We start from the raw sequence: 6809 nt of genomic DNA, 5'->3' as shown, positions 1-6809 counted from the left end.
TAGGAAATCCATAGGAATCCGAGTACAGCAATCATGGCTTACCTTTCAGAAAGTTTGTTGTTTTGTTGTAGCTTGCAGGAGAATCACCTATTTGTAACATAAATAATAAATATCAACTTTAGTTGGTCCACACATGCATAAAACCGTCATGAGTAATTTCTCATAGAACTTACAAAAAGCTTAGTACCTATTTGGTGAGGACCTCTGAATACACTATATTCTTCGTGTATCTATCTGTTGTGTCTTTTTGATTGACCTCTTTCTTATCTGACATGTCCCTTTTTGTCTTCCTTTTTTTTCCTTTTCTCCTGCTTGTTGTCCTCATCTTCATCATCATTTTCAGCTGTTAGTATCTTTATGTTCTTGGCTGTTGTTGCTCTAGAAAGCGCGACATATAATTGACCGTGAGAGAAAACCGGTTCAGGCAGGTAGATGCCTACATTTGGTATTGTTTGTCCTTGTGCTTTGTTTATTGTCATTGCGAAACTTAGTCTTACAGGAAATTGTTTCCTCTTGAAACGGAATGGGAACATCTCATCATCAGAGGGGCACAGCGGGATTCGTGGCAAGAAAACTCGTGTCCCATAATGTTGTCCTAGTACAATCTCTGCATCGATTGCATTTTTCTGGAATCCTCGTACCACCAATCTTGTGCCATTGCATAGTCCATTAGCTGGGTCGATATTTCTGAGTAGTATTATTGGACAGTTAATCTTGAGCTTCAGCATATGTGGTGGTAGTCCATTTGGGGTTAGTGTGTTTAGGAATTCCGGGGGATAGTAGTTATGTGGGTCATCTTCTACACTATCGAAGCTGTGATAGACCATCTCTTCTCCTTGGAATCGTTCAATCATTTTCAGATTTATGCGGTCTACACAGTCATTACGCGTGGATAAAATGGCTCTTGATGTGATGTAATTTGGATCCTCCAGGCAAGCGTTGTTCATTTGGTAGACGCTGTCGATGAGTTTATCAAGTCCAGAATCATCCATTGTGCGTGGAATACATATATTTTTGGGCAGACGTATCTCGCCTTTATCGTTTGTCTCCTCAGTGCCATTACCGATGCGCAATAGGTATTCTGCAAACCATGGGTCATTTTGAGCCCTCATGTTGCGCACAAGCTTCATGTGACGCATGCAATTCCAGAGTTCAGATCTACGTAGTGAGGCATCTACTATTTGTGATCTTGTACCCTTTCGTACAACCGGCAGAACTTGTCTAAAATCTCCCCCAAATACCACTGTTTTGCCACCGAATGGAAGATTTGGTACATCCATTATGTCACGCATGCTTTTGTCCAGTGCCTCTATTGCCTGCCTCTTAGTCATTGATGCTTCATCCCAAATGATTAGCGATGCTGCTTGAAGTAGCTTGGCTGTCCCACTTTGTTTTGTGAATGAACAAATAGCCCCATCATCTATCCTTAGTGGTATTTTGAACCTTGAGTGCGCTGTCCTTCCTCCGGGCATTATGGAAGCAGCGACACCAGAGGTTGCTGTTGCTAAAGCTATTTTTCCTTGTCCACGGACTGTTGCAAGCAATGCCCTGTATAGAAAAGTTTTCCCCGTTCCTCCCGGTCCATCTACGAAGAATAGCCCTCCTTCATCTCTATCAGTTGCTGTTAGAATTTCATTGTAGGCGGCCTTTTGCTCGTCATTTAGGTGTTTAGGCAATTCCATGTCCTCAGGGTCCACCTCGATGTTGGCTTCCTCGGTGATCTCCCTAGGTGTATTGTCTTTTGTGTCATTTTGCTCGTCGATCTCTGGAAGAGGAAATGATCGTATGTCTTTTCCCATCGATTGCAACATTTCTCTAATATTGATTAGTACCATCTGTTCGACCGTTCTTGCATTTTTGCAGTTTCGTCGATAGTCTTCCGACATTGCCTCGATGTGATTGTTCCATAGTGCACGGATATCGTGGGGCTCACAAAACACAAGAATCGTCGCAAATAGCCTTCGCAGTGAGGATGGCATCCGAAATAACTCTGCTTCCGTCAGGCAATCATCTAACGTGTTGTCTGCCTCAATGAGGCCCCTTCTCTCTGCAGCTTCACAAAATGATGGCAATATTTTTGCATCAACTGTTCGTAGGTCTTCGTAGCAGGTTGCGCCTTTCACATGGTTCAGGAGAACTCGAAGATAGTATCTTTCTCCTTCGGCTGGATGTGCTGAGACGATTCTCCCAACCTGGTACAATGTTTTCCTTTTCCTCTGTTGCCAAAACTTCCCTTGGGTTTGCCAAGTATAATGTTCTGGAAAATCACGGTATAGAATGCCTCGTGCTTTTTCGTGTATTTTGTTTGCTTCGAAGTATGCCGTTAGCATTGACTTCTCAACACCTTCACGGTTGATAACTTCCGTTATTTCTTTTTTTCCATGGTATGAAACCATGTGCATGTTTGGAAGATGAAGCTGCAATTGCATGACTGGAGGATTTGTCTTGCTTAGTTCGAAGCCATATATCCTCCATAGTGCCTCTGGTGGTGTCACCCATCTCGCGTCTCTGTATTGTCTAATCTCATCGATGTCTTCTTTTTCGCTTGTCCCATTTACACATACAGATGCACGGTCATGCCCCTTGTAGATGTATTTGTATAGGTATTTGACAGCTTTTATGCTTGAGCATACCTCGACATTTATATGGCAATTGAACATTTGTAGGAGGTAAGGGTTGTATGGGACTACCCACCTGTTATCTAGTTTGTGCCCTCGGACTATTTCATTGTGGCCATCATCGCGTCGCCTGTATAATGGGTAAGAATCCTTGCCTTGAATGGTAGTAGCGTTAAATGGCCTTGGATAATAGTTCTTGCACGATTTTCGATTCTTCGTGCATGCACAGTTCTTATTCAATGTACCGCAAGGTCCATGCATCATATGTTTGATAACCATCTTGTACAACTCTGGGTACTTTTGTTTGTTTGGGAGCTCCGCCGAGATTAGTCTATCATATTGCTCTGGACAAGTAAGCTTATATTTTCCGGTCATTATAAGCAAGAAATGAGCGTGTGGTAGACCTCTCTTTTGGAACTCTACAACATAGGTATAGGCCTTCACCTTGCCTAGGATGTGCTCTTCTAACAACTCCTTTTTCATTTCTTCTAGTTTTGCTCTGAAAACACGAACAACAAGATCAGGGCGATCTTGTGGTGTTTGACCAAACTCAAGTTCATTTGTGATCTCTTCCCAGTTGGGATTGCATGTCATTGTGAGGAATATGTCCGGTTTCCCATATTTTCTAACTAAAGCCATGGCGTCTAGGTACCGACGCATTTTGTCTCGAGGACCCCCAATAAATGATGATGAAAGCACTGTCCGTTTGCCGACCGCATCTCCCCTGTCTTGTCCCGCATGAATGCTATCTAGAAGGCCTTGGTATAGATCTGCCCTTATTTCTTTCTGATGATTCCATATAAAGTCCAGTCGTGAGCTCTCAATCTTGATGTATGTATCCACGGCGAATTGTTGGAAAAGTCGTCCGCCGTATAGTATTGGGTTAAATATGTTTGGTCGCACATGAAATTTATAGCAGTAGTATTCTCTCATGGTTACCCACATTCTACCACTTGAATCTGCATTGGTCATATAGAATTGATTGTTAGTTGCATAGTCAATTATTTCATTATTATATGTAACTATGAAGACTAATATTTGAAATAGTTACCTGGATCATTGTTTTTGTTATTTTGATTAGCACGAGCTTTCATCACATCTTCCGCAGTAATTCCAACCTTTGGGATATCGGCATGCCATCCCAATTCACCTCTTGGAAAGAACAGAGGATAAGACAATGGATCGTAGCATCCAGCGTATGATCGGATTCCTTGTATTTCGTTGTTGTTCCCATGTAGTATTACATTTCTGTCAAAAGTATTCCTCCGTTCATTTCCTTCAACCCAAACTGCAGCTACCTCCGATGTGATTGGTGCGTTGTATGTCCTCTGGTCCAATCTTTGGTCAAGGTTCAACATCACTCGGTAATCCTCAAGGTTTTCTTCCTATCCCAAACTCCTAAATTGTTCAGAGTATGGATTGTTGCGTAGAATATTGGTTATAATGAGTAATACATGTTTGTCTTGCTCATACATTTCCTTGCGGCAATAGCGGTAACGATGCTCTAGGGTTGGATCATCATCATAGAAGTAGAGTTCTAGATGCTTAGGATCTGAACCATCTTTTCCAAATGAGCGTATGTTGTGATAGATCTGACCATGTGCTCGGAAGGTGTAAATACCGCTGTTTTTCATTGTTGTTGTATCTCTATCGAGGCGACAATATAGAGAAGTAAATGAGAAGTGGCCATTGAAAAACCTTATATTCTTTCGAAAATGTATTGCATCAGAGTCATTGCTTGTCCATAGTCTCGTGAGCTGATGTGGTGTCTCAAGATTTGCAAGTTTTATCTGTCCTTTTCGACAGCATAGGCCTTCAGGTTCGTGGTGAAATTTCTTTGCATCACAATATTTGCAATTTTCAACAGGTTTGAGCTTGTGTGTGTTGTCTGGTATGTTACTATAGACGAGATCATATGGATCATTGATGTTTGAATGCTCTGGAATGGTTGACTCATTTTCATTTATTTGTTCCTCCGTATCTTCCCATTCTGCTATGATTCGTAGGATTAAAGAAATTAGAGAAGTACTCACATTGTGATGTGAAAATATTTTAATGTGTTTATCATACCTTGACCAGAAATTATGTTATCCTCCTCATCGGTGTCTTCTTCATATACAACTCCATCGTCATCTGCATAGAAATATGTGAATTATATGTTGTTTTCTATTGCATGAGAATATAAATTTAGTATATATCCTTACCATATGGTTCATCATCAATGATTGATTCATTTGGTTCTTCTCCATCCTTGGTGGCTGGACACATTGGATAGGGGATATCTGTGCATGAAAGATTGTTATCATTGTAAAAATTGATGCATGTATAATTTGATTGCGAGAGTCATATATGCAATTAGCAGTATTACCTTTCTTCATGTTTGTGTATTTTTGTATCAACAATTTGTATTTTTGTATTATATAAACAATGCTTTATATATAATTAGCCAAAACATTAGTTTTTTTGAAAGACAGTCAAAACATAACTAGTGCGCAAGCAGCTGGTTGCCCCTCGAGCTCAATCGATTCTTTTATGACCGGGTTACATCGTTCACACCCTAGTTTTGTTACACATATTGACTCGACTGGTTTATATACGTTGCAGAACGCGGCATGTATTGTTTGTGAGCTTTAAAAGATGAGATCTTGTCCTCCCTGCTTCCAGTTCACCTGTGTTCCTTCCTTTGGCTTCCCTTGGAGCATGCACAACACAAGAGGGCACATGCCTGAGACGCAGATGTCGTGGGCGGAGCTCCCCGAACCTTGACGGAAATTTCTGCCGACGACATCAATAAAGTTCAAAACTAATCAAAAGTCGATCGACAAGGAAGCAACTTCAATAAAGTTCTGCCGACAAAATTTCGTCAGAAATAAGGAAGCAAAAGTTGATATGATCAACATGAATTAATCTTTTCTTAGTAATCATAACAAATGAAAGTGTGGAAACAGAAAAAATAATAAGATAGAAAATAAAGATGAAAACGAACACATGGACGTCGGTCGCACACGGAGCTAATAGCGTTCAGTAATCTATGTCGCCAGGGCAGGTATGTGTACCGTAATGACGTTCCTTTAGGTACCTGGATACTTTCGGCACGCTTGGTATGTTGGGTAGAACTGAGTGCCATACGTAAACAAATCAAGCCAATCGATCATGCTCGAAGCAATATTGTCAATAGTGAACTATGCAAAACCAGCTGCTTGCGCACTGCTTATAGTTTGGTCAGCTAGTTAGATTTTAATTGTTTAAGTTAGTTGATCTTTAGTCTCGACCATATCATATCCTTTCTTCTTTCAAATACTAATATGCCAGTGTGATCCATAAATTGAGGCAAGTATATTTTTGTATTGAAGTACATAATCGGCCTGAATGAATGCCTCCGACAATATCCAATTGGATATGATGCAAGTATATAGAGAAGTGTCAAAATAAACCTTTGACAATGTGCTTGCATTTTGTTCATTAATTGACTTAACTAAGGGGAGCACTCAGCGTGTAAACTACATTCCCTACTTTTCGGAAAGCTAACCAAAAGCAGCATGCTAATCCTTCACAAGAAAAGGTATATAAAGACAGCTTGCTAATCAGGCTAATGGGCAAACATACAAGTAGCCGCAGTACATACTTCTTTTTGCACGTGTTTGGTGAGTTGTGTTAGTTGCAGTAGCCACGAAGTACCCGCAATATGTTCCTCTCTGGTCGCGTTCTTCACATTCATGCTCTTATGCCTTATTCTTTATATCACACCTCCTACGGTTTAGCTGTCTAAAATATCATAGGGAGATTTCAAGGGTTGTGAACATATGTGAACCAAGAGGTCAGTGGCAAACTTTTTGAGTCAACGGTAAGTTAGTGGGAGGGTTTTTCATGGTCTAAGGTGACCTCCAAGCTTGGAGAGGAGGGTGTGAGCCAGGGGCAACTGGGCAACAGCGCCGCAGAACTGTGATTGTTTTGGCGAGAAGCAGTGCACAGATGGCGACGTTGGATCTGAGAGTGACGGCTGAGAGTGTGACCAACTGGAAAATGAAATCTCAGATAAGAAGCTAGGGGTTTCACATGTACACCCTCATGTCCCGTATTTCACATGACTAATCCACTATTTATCTGTCGGGTATGATCTAATGATAGTATACCACAGTGTCATAAGAAGCCAGGGAAGATACGTCGATACCGCAATAAAGGAATTTTGTA

At 41.0% G+C, this 6809-nt stretch overlaps 1 pseudogene; it reads right to left on the bottom strand.

Annotated features, from left to right (window-relative positions):
* Positions 1 to 263: 263 nt before the first annotated feature.
* LOC140220189 (uncharacterized) lies at positions 264 to 4996 on the bottom strand (annotated as a pseudogene).
* Between the last annotated feature and the right edge of the window lie 1813 nt (positions 4997 to 6809).

The sequence above is a fragment of the Setaria viridis genome, chromosome 8 (assembly GCF_005286985.2).
Source record: "Setaria viridis chromosome 8, Setaria_viridis_v4.0, whole genome shotgun sequence".
NCBI lineage: Eukaryota > Viridiplantae > Streptophyta > Magnoliopsida > Poales > Poaceae > Setaria > Setaria viridis.
This window is presented reverse-complemented; position numbering and strand designations above follow the sequence as displayed.